The sequence below is a fragment of the Arachis stenosperma genome, chromosome 10, assembly GCF_014773155.1.
Source record: "Arachis stenosperma cultivar V10309 chromosome 10, arast.V10309.gnm1.PFL2, whole genome shotgun sequence".
NCBI classification, from domain to species: domain Eukaryota; kingdom Viridiplantae; phylum Streptophyta; class Magnoliopsida; order Fabales; family Fabaceae; genus Arachis; species Arachis stenosperma.
The window spans coordinates 31,966,036-31,985,941 of NC_080386.1; the positions used below are offsets into that span (position 1 = coordinate 31,966,036).

At 40.8% G+C, this 19,906-nt stretch overlaps 1 non-coding gene across 1 annotated transcript; it reads left to right on the top strand.

Moving 5' to 3' along the window:
* Positions 1–18,345: 18,345 nt before the first annotated feature.
* Positions 18,346–18,453, top strand: LOC130958346 (small nucleolar RNA R71). The gene has a single exon (XR_009077473.1). It is a non-coding gene; the product is annotated as a small nucleolar RNA R71 (small nucleolar RNA).
* The last annotated feature ends 1,453 nt before the right edge of the window (positions 18,454–19,906 follow it).

The following is a 19,906-nucleotide window of genomic DNA, read 5'->3' on the forward strand; positions in this document are numbered from 1 at the left end:
AACAGACTGCAGGGTTGGTATGTAGAAGTTGGAGTAGAACTCAACTACCCAAGAAAGATTGACCTGCCTTGGCTGTCTCCGTAGGAAACCCCATTGTCTTCGCTCAATTTGCGGCTCAACAAAGGTGGCAATATTGGACGGGAGGATAAGAAGGTATTCATTGTTATAGTTCTTTTCTGCTAGGATAGGGAACATCTGCTCACAGTAGCGATTGGGAAATCGCGCAGTGTCCTTTGCTGGAAAGGCTTTCTCCTTGTCGTCAACCTTTATTATCCTCTTAACTCTTTTTGTTGAGGGCTTGACTGCGGTTGAAGAAGGCTCTGCCATTAATGCTCTTTTAGTTCCTCTTCTTGCTGGTGGTTTGGAAGTAGCTTTCTCTTTTCCTTTCTTGGTGGCCATCCTGAAAGAAGGGAAGAGAAAGGAAATTAATTTCAAAGAGATAGAGCAAGGAAGAGGGTATTGTAAGTGATAGTCAATGCACAATAAAGATAAATGGCATTAACACATGGTCCGGATTACATGTGAAAAGCTCATCAATGGAAATATAGCAAGTGCATGAAGAACAATGGAATGCAAGAGGTTTATTGGCATGCAGGCAAAGGCATGAGTAGCATATATCAAACATTCAATGTCCAATTTAGGTTACCATTTGTAGCAAACTAACTATCACGTTTGTATTGACAATTAAATTTAATTAATAAAATATGAAACAGAATTTGTGAAAAGCGAGCATTGCAGAATAGAGTAAAGTAATGTAGAAAAGTGCATAGTGCTATATGGGCTTTTTCACAAACACATGGCATGCATGGTAAACAAGATAGAAAAAGTATGAAATTGAACATGCAAGCAATCCCTTAAATAGGAGAAAAATAATTGTCAAACAATTTGCGATAATCCACAAGCATATAATGAGGAATGATGACTCAAAAGGTTTCTAACACCATGTAAAAGGAAAAGAAGAAGAAGGAAAAATAAAGATTTGAAAATAAAAAGAAAAGAAAAAGAAAATAATAATATATATACATAATATAATAAGAATGATAGAAAAGAGAAGAAGGAAGAAGAAGGTAAAACCTTGTTAATGGTGGTGAGAGAGATAGAGAGTGAAAGGTGAGGTAGAAGGGGAAAGAAGAAGGAAGGAGGGAAAAGAAAAATTAGGATTTGGAGGAAAGAAAGATAAGATAATTTGGCAATTGAAGTTGAGCTGTGTAGCGCATGCGACGCGGCCGCGGAAGGCACGCGTTTGCGTGAGTGCGCATCAGGAAAGGGGACGCGATCGCGTCTGTAACGCGGTCGCGTGACCTACGTTGTGCTGCTGGCACGAGTGCAGCCTCGCTCCAGCACAACTCTCTGTTCAATATAATTCAATTGCCAAATTAAGGTGACGCGATCGCGTGGGTCATGCGATCGCGTGAGTGTGCATCAGAAATGAAATGATGCGGCCGCGTTGGCGACGCGGTCGTGTGACAAGGATTGTGCTTCCAGCACCAATCCAGCACTACTCTCGCACAATATAGCATTGTGCACCCTCTGACGTCGAAAATGCAGGGCACGCGGCCGCGTGGAGCACGCGGTCGCGTGGGAGGCCATGATTTCCATGCGACGCGGTCGCGTGGAATAATGTGTGCCTTTGGCACGACTCCAGCGCTGCTCCTGCGTAACTTTCTGTTCATTTTTATTTTTCTTTACTCCCCCTGCCACGCGGACGCGTCGCTGGTGCAATCGCGTCGCGCGGCGAAATTTTTTTTTTTTTAAGGAAAGATAAAGACATGTAATTGAAAGAGCACGAAAGCACTAACAAAGAGAAGAGTTATTTAAAGAAGAAAAACTAAAAGTGAAGAAAAGAACGATCATACCGCGGTGGGTTGTCTCCCACCAAGCACTTTGCTTTAACGTCCGTAAGTTGGACGCTCTACTAGCTCAATCTGTTGCTATGTGGGGATCTTCCAGGCGGAAGATCTCAAGATCCTTGCTTTTCTGCACCTTCTCACCATGGTATAGCTTCAGGCGGTGTCCATTAACCTTAATAAGTTCAGCACTTGAAGGATGGCTTAGGTGATAAACTCCGTACGGTTCAGCCTTCTCTATTCTGTATGGACCTTCCCATTTTGATCTCAACTTACCGGGCATGAGCCTCAGTCAAGATTTGTAAAGGAGAACAAAATCTCCAGGTTGGAACTCTCTCTTCTTGATGTTTTGATCATGCACAGCTTTCATCTTTTCCTTGTATATTCTGGAGTTCTCATAAGCTTCTAGGTGAAGGTTCTCCAGTTCCTACAGTTGCAACTTTCTTTCAACTCCAGCATTCTCAATCCCCATGTTGCACTCTTTAACTGCCCAGAAGGCTCTGTGTTCGATTTCAACTAGGAGATGACAAGCTTTTCCATAGACTAAGCGGTAGAGACTCATCCCAATGGGTGTCTTGTATGCTGTTCTATATGCCCACAGTGCATCTTGTAGTCTGGTGCTCCAGTCTTTTCTGTGAGGCTTTACTATCTTTTGCAAGATACGTTTAATTTCTCTGTTTGACACCTCGGCTTGCCCATTAGTTTGGGGATGATAAGCTGTTGCAACTTTATGGATTATCCCATGCTTCTTCATCAATCCTGCTAGTCTCCTGTTACAAAAATGGGTGCCTTGATCACTCACGATCGCTCGTGGTGATCCAAAGCGGCATATAATATGGTTTCTCACAAAGGAAATAACAATGTTAGCATCATCAGTGCGGGTAGGAATTGCTTCTACCCATTTGGAAACATAATCTACAGCTAACAATATATAAAAATATCCACTAGAATTTGGAAATAGACCCATGAAGTCAATGCCCCAAACATAAAAAATTTCACAGAAAAGCATATATTGTTGAGGCATCTCATCCCTCTTGGATATGTTACCAAATTTCTGGCATGGGTGACAAGATTTACAAAACTCAGCAGCATCTCTAAAAAGAATAGGCCACCAGAATCCACAGTCTAAGATCTTTCTAGCTGTTCGTTGAGGGCTAAAATGTCCTCCACTTTCAGATGAGTGACAGGCCTCTAAATTGGACTGGAATTCTGATTGAGGTACACAACGTCTAATTATCTGGTCAGCGCCACATCTCCATAAATATGGGCATCCCATATATAATATTTAGACTCGCTTTTCAGCTTGTCTCTTTGATGTTTAGAAAAATGCGGAGGAATTGTGCGGCTAACTAAATAATTAGCAACAGGTGCATACCAAGGGACTACCTCAGATACTGCTTGCAAGTTGTCAAAAGGAAAATTATCATCTATAGGAGTAGAATCATTCTTAATATGTTCAAGGCGACTCAAGTGGTCTGCTACTAAATTTTGATTACCACTCCTATCCTTGATTTCTAAATCAAATTCTTGTAACAACAGTATCCAACGTATAAGTCTTGGTTTGGATTCCTTTTTAGCCAATAGATACTTTAGAGCTGCATGGTCCGAATACACTACTACTCTAGTATCAAGTAAATAAGTCCGAAATTTATCTAGAGCAAAAATAATAGCAAGTAGCTCTTTCTCAGTAGTAGTATAATTGGACTGGGCAGTGTCTCAAGTCTTAGATGCATAGGCAATAACAAAAGGATTCTTACCTTCACGCTGAGCCAGCGCTGCTCCTACTGCATGGTTGGAAGCATCGCACATGATTTCAAATGGCTGGCTCCAGTCGGGTCCTCTCACAATTGGAGCTTGAGTTAGAGTAGTCTTTAGCTTATCAAATACTTGTTTGCAATCCTCACTGAACTCGAACTCAATATCCTTTTGTAGTAATCTGGATAAGGGAAGTGCCACCTTACTAAAGTCCTTAATAAATCCCCTGTAGAAACCTGCATGGCCAAGGAACGAACGGACTTCCCTCACAGAAGAGGGGTAAGGTAAACTAGAAATAACATTCACCTTTGCTGGGTCTACAGAAATGCCATTATTAGATACCACATGTCCCAATACAATCCCTTGCTTTACCATAAAGTGGTATTTTTCGAAATTCAATACAAGGTTTGTATTAATACATCTATCTAATACTCTAGATAATCCATCTAAGCAAAGGTTAAAAGAATCACCATAAATGCTAAAATCGTCCATAAAAACTTCCATACAGTCCTCAATAAGATCAGAGAAAAGACTTATCATGCACCTTTGAAAAGTAGCTGGTGCATTGCACAAGCCAAAGGGCATTCTCTTATAAGCGTAGGTCCCAAAAGGACATGTAAAAGTAGTCTTTTCCTGATCCTCAGGAGCTATATGAATCGGGAAATAACCGTGTAACCATCTAAAAAGCAATAATGTGATTTACCTGACAAGCGATCCAGCATTTGATCAATGAATGGAAGTGGGTAGTGATCCTTACGAGTAGCTTGGTTGAGACGTCTGTAATCAATGCAGACTCTCCAAGCATTCTGAACTCTAGTTGCTATGAGCTCTCCATGCTCATTCTTCACGGTAGTGACTCCGGACTTCTTGGGCACCACTTGTACTGGACTTACCCATTCACTGTCTGAAATGGGATATATGATACCAGCCTCCAATAGTCTGGTCACTTCCTTTTTGACAACTTCCAAGATGGTAGGATTCAATCTTCTTTGTGGTTGACGGACAGGTCTTGCTCCCTCTTCTAAAAATATTCTGTGCTCGCATATTTGAGGGTTGATTCCCACTATGTCTGCCAAACTCCACCCAATTGCCTTCTTATGCTTCCTCAGCACATCAAGTAGCTGTTCTTCTTGTTGAGAAGTCAGTTCTCTTGCAATAATAACCGGAAGCTTCTGCTCATCCTCAAGGTAAGCATATTTGAGATGTGGAGGGAGAGGTTTCAGTTCTAACTTTTGATCATGGGCAGACTCTGGGTTATCTGGGGTTTGTGAAAATGGCAAAGTGTCCTCATTGTCAGTTAAGAGGGTCCCCACACTTGGACCTTGTCCAGTGTGCCTCTCTTCAAACTCTTCCTTTTGAACTTCAACCACACTTTCGTCTATGACATCACACTGGAAGATAGAACGATCTTCTGGTGGGTTGTCAATGACTCCATTCAGATTGAAGATTACTATGCGGCCATCTATTTCAAAGGAGTATGTCCCTGAAAAAGCATCCAATTTGAATTTTGATGTCTTCAGGAATGGTCTTCCAAGTAGGATTGATGATGGCTTATCTGAATCATTATGGGGAATCTCCAAGATATAAAAATCAGTGGGAAATGTGAGCCTTTTAATGTTCACCAAAACATCTTCAGCAACTCCAGCCACTGTAATAATGCTTTTATCTGCTAACACAAAACGAGCTGTCGACCTTTTTAAGGGAGGGAGCCTTAAAAAATCATATATAGACAAAGGCATTATACTGACACATGCTCCTAAATCACACATGCAATCATAAATTACTACACCACCAATAGTACAACTAACTATGCAAGGACCTGGATCACTACATTTTTCAGGTAATCCTCCCATTAAAGCAGATATAGAACTACCTAAAGGAATAGTTTCTAATTCATTAATTTTATCTTTATGGATTGGTGCACGAAATTGCAATAACACTTTTGCAATCCCGCACAACTAACCAGCAAGTGCACTGGGTCGTCCAAGTAATACCTTGCGTGAGCAAGGGTCGATCCCACGGAGATTGTCGGCTTGAAGCAAGCTATGGTTATCTTGTAAATCTTAGTCAGGATATCAGAAATTATCAGGATTGATTGAGAAAAACAAAAGAACATGAAATGATTACTTGTTTTGCAGTAATGGAGAATAGGTTGAGGTTTTGGAGATGCTCCATCTTCTGAATCTCTGCTTTCCTACTGTCTTCTTCATCAAACACGCAAGGCTCCTTCCATGGCAAGCTGTATGTAGGGTTTCACCGTTGTCAGTGGCTACCTTCCATCCTCTCAGTGAAAATACGTCCCGATGCTCTGTCACAGCATGGCTAATCATCTGTCGGTTCTCAATCAGGCCGGAATAGAATCCAGTGATTCTTTTGCGTCTGTCACTAACGCCCCGCCTTCAGGAGTTTGAAGCTCGTCAAAGTCATCCAGTCATTGAATCCTACTCAGAATACCACAGACAAGGTTTAGACCTTCCGGATTCTCTTGAATGCCGCCATCAGTTCTAGCTTATACCACGAAGATTCCGATTAAAGAACCCAAGAGATATCTACTTAATCTAAAATAGAACGGAGGTGGTTGTCAAGCACACGTTCATAGTTGAGAACATGATGAGTGTCACGGATCATCACATTCATCCGGGTTAAGAGCAAGTGATATCTTAGAATGGAAGCAAGCATGATTGAATAAGAAACAATAGTAATTGCATTAATCCATCAAGACACAGCAGAGCTCCTCACCCCCAACCATGGGGTTTAGAGACTCATGCTGTGGAAGGTACATAAGAAACGTGTAAAAAATGTCATGAGGTCATAAGGTACGGATACAATGTCAAAAGGTCCTATAAATAGTAAACTAGTATCCTAAGGATTACAGAAATGAGTAAATGACAGAAAAATCCACTTTCGGGCCCACTTGGTGTGTGCTTGGGCTGAGAAATGAAGTCATTTCGTGTAGAGACCTTTTCTGGAGTTAAACGCCAGCTTTCATGCCAGTTTGGGCGTTTAACTCCAAGTTTTATGCCAGTTCCGGCGTTTAACGCTGGAATTTCTGATGCTGATTTGCTACGCCGGTTTGGGCCATCAAATCTTGGGCAAAGTATGGACTATCATATATTGCTGGAAAGCCCAGGATGTCTACTTTCCAATGCCGTTGAGAGCGCGCCAATTGGGCTTCTGTAGCTCCAGAAAATCCACTTCGAGTGCAGGGAGGTCAGAATCCAACAGCATCTGCAGTCCTTTTCAGTCTCTGGATCAGATTTTTGCTCAGAACCTTCAATTTCAGCCAGAAAATACCTGAAATCACAGAAAAACACACAAACTCATAGTAAAGTCCAGAAAAGTGAATTTTAACTAAAAACTAATAAAAATATAATAAAAACTAACTAAAAGATACTAAAAACATACTAAAAACAATGCCAAAAAGCGTATAAATTATCCGCTCATCACAACACCAAACTTAAATTGTTGCTTGTCCCCAAGCAACTGAAAATCAAAATAGGATAAAAAGAAGAGAATATACTATAGACTCCAAAATATCAAAGAAACATAGCTCCAATTAGATGAGCGGGACTAGTAGCTTTTTGCCTCCGAACAGTTTTGGCATCTCACTCTATCCTTTGAAGTTCAGAATGATTGGCATCTATGAGAACTCAGAACTCAGATAGTGTTATTGATTCTCCTAGTTAAGTATGACGATTCTTGAACATAGCTAGTGTATGAGTCTTGGCTGTGGCCCAAAGCACTCTGTCTTCCAGTATTACCACCGGATACATACATGCCACAGACACATAATTGGGTGAACCTTTTTAGATTGTGACTTAGCTTTGCTAGAGTCCCCAATTAGAGGTGTCCAAGGTTCTTAAGCACACTCTTTTTGCCTTGGTTCACAACTTTATTTCTTTTTTTTTTCTTTTCTTCTTCTCTCTCTTTTTTTTTTTGAATACTGCTTTTTCTTGCTTCAAGAATCAGTTTGATGATTTTTCAGATCCTCAATAACAGTTCTCTTTCTCCTCATTCTTTCAAGAGCCAACAATTTTTAACATTCTTAAAACAGCAAATTCAAGAGACATATGCACTGTTCAAGCATTCATTCAGAAAACAAAAAGTATTGTCACCACATCAAACTAATTCAACTAGTTTCAAGGATAAATTTCGAAACCCTGTACTTCTTGTTCTTTTGTGATTAAAGCATTTTTCTTTTAAGAGAGGTGATGGATTCATAAGACATTCATAGCTTTAAGGCATAAACTTTAATTTTATTAATTATGAATTAAGAACAAGACTCAGAAAATAAATATAAGATGAAACTAGAAATAGAAAAACAAAATAAAATAAAAAAAAACGAAAAAAATAGGCTCCTAATGATAGAGGTTTTCACAGAGTTAGGACTCAACAACCTTGATTTTGAGAAGTGGATGCTCCCTCAGCTTGGGAGGAGAGCTTTTGGCGTTTCATCTCTTGAATTTCACGCCCCTGCTTCTCTTGTTCCTTCAGCAATTTGCAGAGCATGCAGTTTTGATTCTGCTGTTCTTCCTTCAGTTGCTCCATAGTCTCTTGCAACTTGTTAATAGATGCTTCTAGGTTGGCCCAATAGCCAATTTCAGGGAATTCAGGGAGGAACTCATGCGCCCTCCTTTTGATAGAGTTGTCTTGCACTTGTCCCTCTATTGACTTCTTGGTGATTGGATGTTCAATGGGTATGAACTCATCTACTCCCATCTTCACCCCAGCCTCTTTACAGAGCAAGGAGATCAAGCTTGGGTAAGCCAATTTGGCTTCAGTGGAATTCTTATTTGCAATTGTGTAGATCTCACAAGCAATCACATGATGCACCTCCACTTCTCTTCCAAGCATAATGCAATGAATCATCACTGCTCTCTTGATGGTGACCTCAGAACGGTTGCTAGTGGGCAATATGGAACGCCCAATAAAGTCTAGCCAACCTCTTGCAATTGGTTTGAGGTCTCCCCTCTTGAGTTGGTTTGGGACACCCTTTGAATTGGTTATCCACTTAGTTCCAGGGAGGCATATGTCCTCTAGAACTTGATCCAACCCTTTATCTACTCTCACCATCCTCCTATTGAAGGAGTCAGGATCATCTTGCAGTTGAGGCAACTTGAAGATTTCTCTTATTTTGTCCAGATGGAAGTACATAACTTTCCCTCTGACCATGGTTCTGTAGGTATGGTAAGCGGTTCCAGTCATTCTCTGCTTATCTGTTAGCCACAGATTTGAGTAGAATTCCTGAACCATGTTCCTTCCAACCTTTGTCTCAGGATTGGTTAGAACTTCCCATCCTCTGTTTCGAATTTGCTCTTGGATCCCCGGATATTCATCTTCTTTCAGATCAAATTTTACTTCCGGGATCACTGACCTCAGACCCATTATTTTGTGATAATGGTCTTCATGTTCTTTGGTTAAGAACTTCTCTTGATTCCAAAGATTCTTTGGATTATTCTCTTTCTTGCCTCTTAAATTGGTTTGTTTTCCCTTAGGAGCCATGATATTGATGAATCTTGGCTTAGTGATCACGGAAAAGCACACCAAACTTAGAGGTTTGCTTGTCCTCAAGCAAAAGAAAAGAAAGAAGAGAGAGAGAGAGAGAGGAAGAGGAAATTCGAATGGTGTGGGCAAAGGGGGTTCCAAACGTGAATTTATAAGGGTGGGGAGAAGAGATTTCGAAAAAAATAAAAATTAGAAAGAAGATTTGAGAAGATATGGAAAGAAATTGAGAAAAGGGTGAGTTTTTGAAGAAGATTTGGGATTAATTTGAAATAGATTTGAAGAATGGTTTTGATTTGTGAAGATTTGAAAGTGAATGATGAAAGGTTGAAGTGCATTTATGTAGAAGAGTATGGTTAAAAAGAGGAAAGTTTGAAAAAATTTGAGTTGAAAACAAAAATGTGGTCCCCCCACCTTTCTGGCGTTAAACGCCCAGAATGGCACCCATTCTGGCGTTTAACGCCCATTTGCTACCCCTTTTGGGCGTTTAACGCCCAGCCAGGTGCCCTGGCTGGCGTTAAACGCCAGAAATCCTTTGTCACTGGGCGTTTTTTCAGAACGCCCAGGATGCTGCACACCTGGCGTTAAACGCCCAGAATGGTGCCCATTCTGGCGTTTAACGCCCAAAATGGCACCATTCCTGGCGTTAAACGCCCAGAATGGTACCCATTCTGGCGTTTAACGCCCAAAATGCCCCTTACTGGCGTTTTTTCGCCAGTAAGCTCATTTTCTCTGCTTTTTGAGCTGAATCCTTCTTTAACTCTGTGAATTCCTTCATTTTTTGATACTTGCCTTTGTAAGAACTAATCATATACCCTCCTAATGACTGGGTTGCCTCCCAGCAAGCGCTTCTTTACTGTCTTTAGCTGGACTTCTGCTAAGAATCACTCAAGTCTCAATCTTGAGCATTCCTGCTCAAAATTGCTTTCAAGATAATGCTTGATTCTCTGTCCATTAACAATGAACTTTCTGTCTGAATCAATATCCTGAAGCTCAACATATCCATATGGTGATACTCCTGTAATCACATACGGACCCCTCCACCAGGATTTGAGTTTTCCTGGAAACAATTTGAGCCTGGAGTTGAAGAGCAGAACTTTTTGTCCTGGCTCAAAGACTCTGGTTGACAATTTCTTGTCATGCCACTTCTTTGCCTTTTCCTTATAAATTTTTGCATTTTCAAAGGCATTGAGTCTGAACTCCTCTAGCTCATTTAACTGGAGCAGTCTTTTTTCACCAGCTAACTGAGCATCCATGTTTAGGAATCTGGTTGCCCAGTAGGCCTTATGTTCCAGTTCCACAGGCAAATGGCAGGCCTTCCCATACACCAGTTGGTATGGAGAGGTTCCTATAGGAGTCTTGAATGCTGTTCTATATGCCCACAGAGCATCATCCAAGCTCTTTGCCCAATCCTTTCTTCGGGCTATCACAGTCCGTTCTAGGATTCTTTTTAGCTCTCTGTTAGAGACTTCAGCTTGCCCATTTGTCTGTGGATGATACGCAGTTGCCACTTTATGGCTAATTCCGTATCTAACCATAGCAGAGTATAGCTGTTTGTTGCAGAAATGAGAGCCCCCATCACTGATTAGTACTCTGGGAACACCAAATCTGCTGAAGATGTGTTTCTGGAGGAATTTTAGCACGGTTTTGGTATCATTAGTGGGTGTAGCAATTGCTTCTACCCACTTAGATACATAGTCCACCGCCACCAGAATGTAAGTGTTTGAGTATGATGGTGGGAATGGCCCCATGAAGTCAATTCCCCATACATCAAACAATTCTATCTCTAATATCCCTTGTTGAGGCATGGCATATCCGTGAGGCAGGTTACCAGCTCTTTGGCAACTGTCACAGTTACTCACAAACTCTCGGGAATCTTTATAGAGAGTAGGCCAGTAGAAGCCGCACTGAAGAACTTTAGTGGCTGTTCGCTCACTTCCAAAATGTCCTCCATATTGTGATCCATGGCAGTGCCATAGGATCCTTCGTGCTTCTTCTCTGGGTACACATCTGCGGATCACTCCGTCAGCACATCTCTTAAAGAGATATGGTTCATCCCAGAGGTAGTACTTGGCATCTGAAATTAATTTCTTTCTTTGCACATTGCTGTACTCCTTGGGTATGAACCTCACAGCTTTATAGTTTGCCATATCTGCAAACCATGGAGCTTCCTGAATGGCAAAGAGTTGCTCATCTGGGAAAGTCTCAGAGATCTCAGTAGAAGGGAGGGATGCCCCAGCTACTGGTTCTATTCGGGACAGATGATCAGCTACTTGGTTCTCTGTCCCTTTTCTGTCTCTTATTTCTATATCAAACTCTTGCAGAAGCAACACCCACCTGATAAGCCTGGGTTTTGAATCCTGCTTTGTGAGTAAGTATTTAAGAGCAGCATGGTCAGTGTACACAACCACCTTGGATCCTACTAGATAAGATCTAAACTTGTCAATGGCATAAACCACTGCAAGTAATTCTTTTTCTGTGGTTGTGTAATTCTTCTGTGCATCATTTAGAACACGGCTAGCATAATAAATGACATGCAAACGTTTGTTATGCCTCTGTCCCAACACTGCACCAATGGCATGATCACTGGCATCACACATTAATTCAAATGGTAATGTCCAATCTGGTGCAGAGATGACTGGTACTGTGACCAGCTTAGCTTTCAGGGTCTCAAATGCCTGCAGACACTGTGTGTCAAACACAAATGGTGTGTCAGCAGCTAGCAGGTTACTCAAAGGTTTTGCAATTTTCGAAAAATCCTTTATAAACCTTCTATAAAATCCTGCATGCCCCAGAAAACTTCTGATTGCCTTAACATTGGCGGGTGTTGGTAATTTTTCAATTACCTCTACCTTTGCCTTATCCACCTCTATTCCCCTGCTTGAAATTTTGTGCCCAAGGACAATTCCTTCAGTTACCATAAAGTGACATTTCTCCCAGTTTAAAACCAGGTTAGTCTCTTGGCATCTTTTCAGGACAAGTGTTAGGTGGTTAAGACAGGAGCTGAATGAGTCTCCATATACTGAGAAGTCATCCATGAAGACTTCCAGAAATTTCTCTACCATATCTGAGAAGATAGAGAGCATGCACCTCTGAAAGGTTGCAGGTGCATTGCACAGACCAAAAGGCATCCTTCTGTAGGCAAACACGCCAGAAGGGCAAGTAAATGCTATTTTCTCTTGGTCCTGAGGATCTACTGCAATTTGGTTGTAGCCTGAATAGCCATCCAAAAAGCAGTAGTAATCATGACCAGCTAGTCTTTCTAGCATTTGGTCTATGAATGGTAAAGGAAAATGATCCTTTCTGGTGGCTGTATTGAGTCTTCTGTAGTCAATACACATGCGCCACCCTGTGACTGTTCTTGTAGGAACCAGTTCATTTTTTTCATTATGAACCACTGTCATGCCTCCCTTTTTGGGGACAACTTGGACAGGGCTCACCCAGGGGCTATCAGAAATAGGATAAATAATCCCAGCCTCCAGTAATTTAGTGACCTCTTTCTGCACCACCTCCTTCATGGCTGGATTTAGCCTCCTCTGTGGTTGAACCACTGGTTTGGCATTATCCTCCAATAGGATCTTGTGCATGCATCTAGATGGGCTAATGCTCTTGAGATCACTTATGGACCACCCAAGAGCTGTCTTGTGTGTCCTTAGCACTTGGATCAGTGCTTCCTCTTCCTGTGGGTTCAAAGCAGAGCTTATGATCACTGGAAAAGTGTCACCCTCTCCCAGAAATGCGTACTTCAGGGATGGTGGTAGAGGTTTGAGTTCAGGTTTGGGAGGTTTATCCTCCTCCTGAGGAATTTTCGAAAATTCCTTTGCTTCCTCTAGTTTTTCTTGATCAGGTTGAGCATCTTTGAAGATGTCCTCAAGCTCTGATTCTAGGCTTTCAGCCATATTGATCTCTTCTACCAGAGAGTCAATAATGTCAGCGCCCATGCAATCATCTGGTGTGTCTGGATGCTGCATAGCTTTTACAGCATTCAACTTGAACTCATCCTCATTGACTCTCAGGATTACTTCCCCTCTTTGTACATCAATGAGAGTTCGTCCAGTTGCTAGGAATGGTCTTCCTAGAATGAGAGTTGCACTTTTGTGCTCCTCCATTTCCAGCACCACAAAGTCAGTGGGAAAGGCAAATGGCCCAACCTTGACAATCATGTCCTCTATTATGCCTGATGGGTGTTTAATAGAGCCATCAGCAAGTTGGAGGCATATCCTGGTTGGTTTGACTTCTCCAGCCAACCCAAGCTTTCTGATAGTGGATGCAGGTATTAGATTGATGCTTGCTCCAAGATCGCATAGGGCTGTCTTGGTGCAAGCGCCTTCTAATGTGCATGGTATTATAAAGCTTCCAGGATCTTGAAGCTTTTCTGGTAAGCTTTTCAGAATGACTGCACTGCATTCTTCAGTGAGAAACACTTTTTCAGTTTCTCTCCAATCCTTCTTATGACTTAAGATCTCTTTCATGAACTTAGCATAAGAAGGTATTTGCTCAAGTGCCTCTGCAAACGGAATCTTTATTTCAAGAGTCCTTAGATAGTCTGCAACGCGGGCAAATTGCTTATCCTGTTCCGCTTTGCGGAGTTTCTGAGGATAAGGCATCTTAGCTTGATATTCCTCAACCTTAGATGCTGCAGGTTTATTCCTTATAGAAGTGGTTGAAGAAGCCTTGTTAGAGGGATAATTATCAGCACTCTCAGGTGCCTGACCCTCCTTGGGCGTTTGAACGCCAGGAATGGGTGAAGATTGGGCGTTAAACGCCAACTTCTCCCCCTTTTCTGGCGTTTGAACGCCAGAACTGGGCAAGGAATGGGCGTTTAATGCCAACTTTCCTTCCCTTTCTGGCGTTTGAACGCCAATAATATTCCTCTCTGGGCTCTTATTGTCCTCAGAGGGATTTTGAACAGTGGTTTGGTTATCCTCTGTCAATTGTTCTTTGTTTGGCTTCTTGCTCCTTTGAGCAGTGGTATTCAGTGTTTTCCCACTCCTTAGTTGAACTGCTTGACATCATTCTGTTATCTGTTTAGATATTTGCTGTTTTGCTTGATTCAACTGCAGTTCTATGTTCTTGTTAGCAACTTTAGTATCATGGAGCATTTCTTTAAATTCTGCTAACTGTTCTGTCATCAGGAGCAATTGTTGATTAAGCTCATTCATCTGTTCTTGAGGATTAGGATCAGTGACTAATGCCATGACCTCCTCTTTTGGAACGAACTCATTGCTAGAATATAAGTATTGGTTTCTAGCAACAGTGTCTATAAGCTCTTGAGCTTCTTCAATTGTCTTCCTCATGTGTATAGATCCACCAGCTGAGTGGTCTAAAGACATCTGAGCTTTTTCTGTGAGCCCATAGTAGAAGATGTCTAACTGTACCCACTCTGAAAACATTTCAGAGGGGCATTTTCTAAGCATACCTCTATACCTCTCCCAGGCATTATAAAGGGATTCATTATCCTCTTGTTTAAAGCCTTGGATGTCCAGCCTTAGCTGTGTCATCCTCTTTGGAGGGTAAAAATGATTCAGAAATTTGTCTGATAACTGTTTCCATGTCTTTATGCTTGCTGTAGGTTGGTTATTCAACCACCTTTTAGCTTGATCTTTTACAGCAAATGGAAACAGTAATAGTCTGTAGACATCCTGATCTACCTCTTTATCATGTACTGTGTCAGCAATTTGTAAGAACTGTGCCAGAAACTCAGTAGGTTCTTCCTGTGGAAGACCAGAATACTGGCAATTTCGCTGCACTATGATAATTAGTTGAGGGTTTAGCTCAAAGCTGCTTGCTTTGATGGGAGGTATACAGATGCTACTCCCATATGCAGCTGTAATGGGGTTAGCATATGACCCCAGAGTCCTCTTGGACTGATTAATTCCACTTGAGTCCATAATGGACAAAAGGGAAATGACAATGATTGCAAAGAGATAAATTTTGTTTTTTTTTTTTGAATTAGACGAAAAAAAATTAAAATAAAACAAAAGAAAATTAAAAAAAAAAGAAATAAGAATTCGAAAATCAAAAAGAAAATAAGATCAAAGCAAATTGAGAACTGAATCAATTAAGTAATTAAAAAGATTTTGAAAACAGCAATTAAAAAGATATGATTGAAAAATTTTTATGAAAAAGATTTGATTTTTGAAAAGAGGAAAGAGAAAAACACAAAAAGACACCAAACTTAAAATTTTAGAAAATCAAACACTAATTTTTTTTCGAAAATTTTAAAGGAAAGACACAAAGAGGACACCAAACTTAGAATTTTTATGAATCAAAAAGGGACTAAGAACATGCAAAATTCGAAAATCAAAAGAAAAACAAAAGCATGCAATTGACACCAAACTTAAAATATGAAACTAGACTCAACTAAAAGACTCTAAACCAACAAAAATAAAATAGTCCTAATCTAAGCAACAAGATAAGCCGTCAGTTGTCCAAACTCGAACAATCCCCGGCAACGGCGCCAAAAACATGGTGCACGAAATTGCAATAACACTTTTGCAATCCCGCACAACTAACCAGCAAGTGCACTGTGTTGTCCAAGTAATACCTTGCGTGAGCAAGGGTCGATCCCACGGAGATTGTCGGCTTGAAGCAAGCTATGGTTATCTTGTAAATCTTAGTCAGGATATCAGAAATTATCAGGATTGATTGAGAAAAACAAAAGAACATGAAATGATTACTTGTTTTGCAGTAATGGAGAATAGGTTGAGGTTTTGGAGATGCTCCATCTTCTGAATCTCTGCTTTCCTACTGTCTTCTTCATCAAACACGCAAGGCTCCTTCCATGGCAAGCTGTATGTAGGGTTTCACCGTTGTCAGTAGCTACCTCCCATCCTCTCAGTGAAAATACGTCCCGATGCTCTGTCACAGCATGGCTAATCATCTGTTGGTTCTCAATCAGGCCGGAATAGAATCCAGTGATTCTTTTGCGTCTGTCACTAACGCCCCGCCTTCAGGAGTTTGAAGCTCGTCACAGTCATCCAGTCATTGAATCCTACTCAGAATACCACAGACAAGGTTTAGACCTTCCGGATTCTCTTGAATGCCGCCATCAGTTCTAGCTTATACCACGAAGATTCCGATTAAAGAACCCAAGAGATATCTACTTAATCTAAAATAGAACGGAGGTGGTTATCAAGCACACGTTCATAGTTGAGAACATGATGAGTGTCACGGATCATCACATTCATCCGGGTTAAGAGCAAGTGATATCTTAGAATGGAAGCAAGCATGATTGAATAAGAAACAGTAGTAATTGCATTAATCCATCAAGACACAGCAGAGCTCCTCACCCCCAACCATGGGGTTTAGAGACTCATGCTGTGGAAGGTACACAAGAAACGTGTAAAAAATGTCATGAGGTCATAAGGTACGGATACAATGTCAAAAGGTCCTATAAATAGTAAACTAGTATCCTAAGGTTTACAGAAATGAGTAAATGACAGAAAAATCCACTTCCGGGCCCACTTGGTGTGTGCTTGGGCTGAGCAATGAAGTCATTTCGTGTAGAGACCTTTTCTAGAGTTAAACGCCAGCTTTCATGCCAGTTTGGGCGTTTAACTCCAAGTGTTATGCCAGTTCCGGCGTTTAACGCTGGAATTTCTGATGCTGATTTGCTACGCCGGTTTGGGCCATCAAATCTTGGGCAAAGTATGGACTATCATATATTGCTGGAAAGCCCAGGATGTCTACTTTCCAATGCCGTTGAGAGCGCGCCAATTGGACTTCTGTAGCTCCAGAAAATCCACTTCGAGTGCAGGGAGGTCAGAATCCAACAGCATCTGCAGTCCTTTTCAGTCTCTGGATCAGATTTTTGCTCAGAACCTTCAATTTCAGCCAGAAAATACCTGAAATCACAGAAAAACACACAAACTCATAGTAAAGTCCAGAAAAGTGAATTTTAACTAAAAACTAATAAAAATATAATAAAAACTAACTAAAAGATACTAAAAACATACTAAAAACAATGCCAAAAAGCGTATAAATTATCCGCTCATCATGGATACATAAGTCTTTTAGAAACTTTGCATATTTAGGTACCTGCTGAATAACATCAAAAAGGAGGAACAGTTACCTCAACCTTTTTGAATATTTCTACCATTTTAGGATCAGGTTCCAGCTACTTCCTAGGCTTCCTTGCAAGTTGTGGAAATGGAATGGGAGTAGTGTTTTCTGTGGTGCCTGCACCTTTTTGTGCTTCTTCCTATGGTTGAGCTATCTCTTCTTCAGCTATGTCCTGTATATCCTCTTCCTCTTCAACATCTTCGATTTCTACCACCTCTTCAGCTGAGGCATATTCTGGTGAGCTTGGTTCCTCCTGATTCCTCTCCTGCAGTGTGGTTCCGGACCTCAGGGTGATGGCATTAATGCCTCCCTTTGGATTGGGTAATGGTTGAGAGGGGATTCCAGTGGTGCTTGAAGGTTGGTTACTGGAATTTTGTGCTGAACCAAGTTGTGTCATAAAAGCTTGCAGAGTAGAGGTGAAACCATTCAGACTGGCGTTAATACTGTTCACGATGGTATTTTCCATGGCCAGTTGTCTTTTCTCAAAAGCTTGTAATAAATCTTCATTAGAAGATACAGAAGAATGAGTAAATTGAGAGGTTTGCTGCTGATTGTTCGGTGGTCCTTGGTTTTGCCTCAGGTGAGGTGCTCGGTAAGGTTAATTTTGCTGCTTGTTGTTGTAATTATTCCATCTCTGATTTCCCTGATTATCTCTGCCTCCCCTATTATTGTTGTCCCTCCAATTCTGGTTTGAACTATCCTGCCATCCATGGTTATTATTTCCACTTTGATTGTACCCTTGGTTGGGGCGGTCATAGAAGTTGTGAGTGGATGCCACCATGTTGTCTTCTTGTTGGAGCTGCGGGCATTCATCAGTGTAATGGCTGTAATCAGCACAAATTCTGCAAATTCTTTGTGGAACTAGTTGTTGGTTTTGCTGCGGTTGAGTTTGCTGAGCTTGTTGATTTAACTGCATTTACTTCAGCAGGTTGGTCATTTCACAGATGCTTCAATTTAGAGCAGCAGTCTCTATGCCAGAAGATACTTCTGCAACGGCCCTTGAACGACCTTGCTTCTGTCTGTGGTTCCGAGTAGATTCAGCTAAATCACTAATCAATTGCCAAGCTTCATCAGTGGTCTTGTACTTCTTAATAGACCCATTGCTGGCACTTTCCAATGTGGTCTTATCTTGGGGCCTCATACCTTGTGTGACATAGCTGAGTAGCACGATCTTGTCAATCATGTGGTGGGGGCATGCTTCCAGAAGATTATTGAAGCGCTCCCAGTATTCAAAGAGAGTCTCATTGTCATCCTGAATAATTGTAGAGATATCCTTCCTCAGTTTATCAGTAACTTCAGATGGAAAGAATTTTTCCAGAAACTCCTTTCTGAGTGTATCCCAGTTGGATACATTTGCTAGAGGTTGAGTGTAGTACCACTCTCTTGCCTTTTCCTCAAGAGAGAACGGAAAAGCTTTCAGCAGAATTGAAGTTTCATCAGTGCCATCACGCCTGACAGTAGAACAGGCTGCCTGGAAATCTCTCAAGTGATTGATAGGCTCTTGAGCAGGTAGGCCATGAAATTTGGGCATTAAATTTAGCAGTGCGATCTTTATTTCAAAATCCATTGCTACCGCTGGATGATGCGCTTGAAACGGTTGCATTGTAAAATCAGGAGCTCCTTCCTCCTGAATGGTAACTCTTCTAGCTGCCATGTTTTCTGCATGTAAAACAACCGAATCAGTAGAACGGGGACTGGTTTCTTCCTCAGATTCACTTTCAGATCCGCCCTCAGAGCGGACTAACCTACGCTGTTCTCGCCTTATTCGTGAAATTGTTCTTTCAATTTCAGGATCGAATATTAGCAAGCGCGGATCAAAAAGTGAACGTGTCATTTGACGAAAGAAACATGCAGCTCATAGTGGCAAAATTAAATAAAATGCAAATAAATAAATTCTAATTAATAAAATTAGCACTCTATTGCAACTCTCCGGCAACGGCGCCAAAAATTGATGGAGTGCAGAAACTGGTGAATTAAAAATTTATTTAAATGGTTACGTTGCAAGTATAGTTCTTAACTCACCGAAAATCTGCCTATCAATTTAGAAATATGTCACAGAAAGTTTAAATTAAAATTACTGGGAGTTTTAAGTCCCAGGTCGTCTCCCAACGAGTTGCAGAAAAGTGTGCTGTTTTATTAATCAGATATTCCAAGAAGTTGAGCTAAGTAAATTGGAATTTAAATTGAGGAATTTTAAAAAATATAAATAAAAGCCTTGAGTGGGAATTGATTGGTTAGAATCTCTATCATTGATGGTGTGATTGTAAGATTAATTTATAATTAATAGTTATTCTGTTTGGTTATCCCTTACTAGGTAAGGGAAAGTCAAACAAATGGGAATGCTAGATCTGTTCACAAGTTGCAACCTACTTAGTTCAAAGGGATTGGCGTCGGTGACAGGATAGCAATCCAACATTTAACCCAATTACAAATTTTTCCTTCAATCCTTCCAACTCAAGAGTTCCTTTTAATCAACTCCCCATCAAGTAATTAAACTACTCACGCATTGTAAATAAAGAATCCATGGCACATGAAAGGGAATTAAAAGAAGACATGATTATTGGAATTGAAATTAAATTAAAAAGAAATAATCATTGCATTAATTAATCATAAAAGTATCTGAATGACAAAATTGAACATAACAAAGAACATGGAAGAATAAAACCAAGTTAAGAGAACAAACTAGAATGATGAAGTCTTGATGAGGAAATAACTCTTCTCAAAGTTCCAATGCTAAG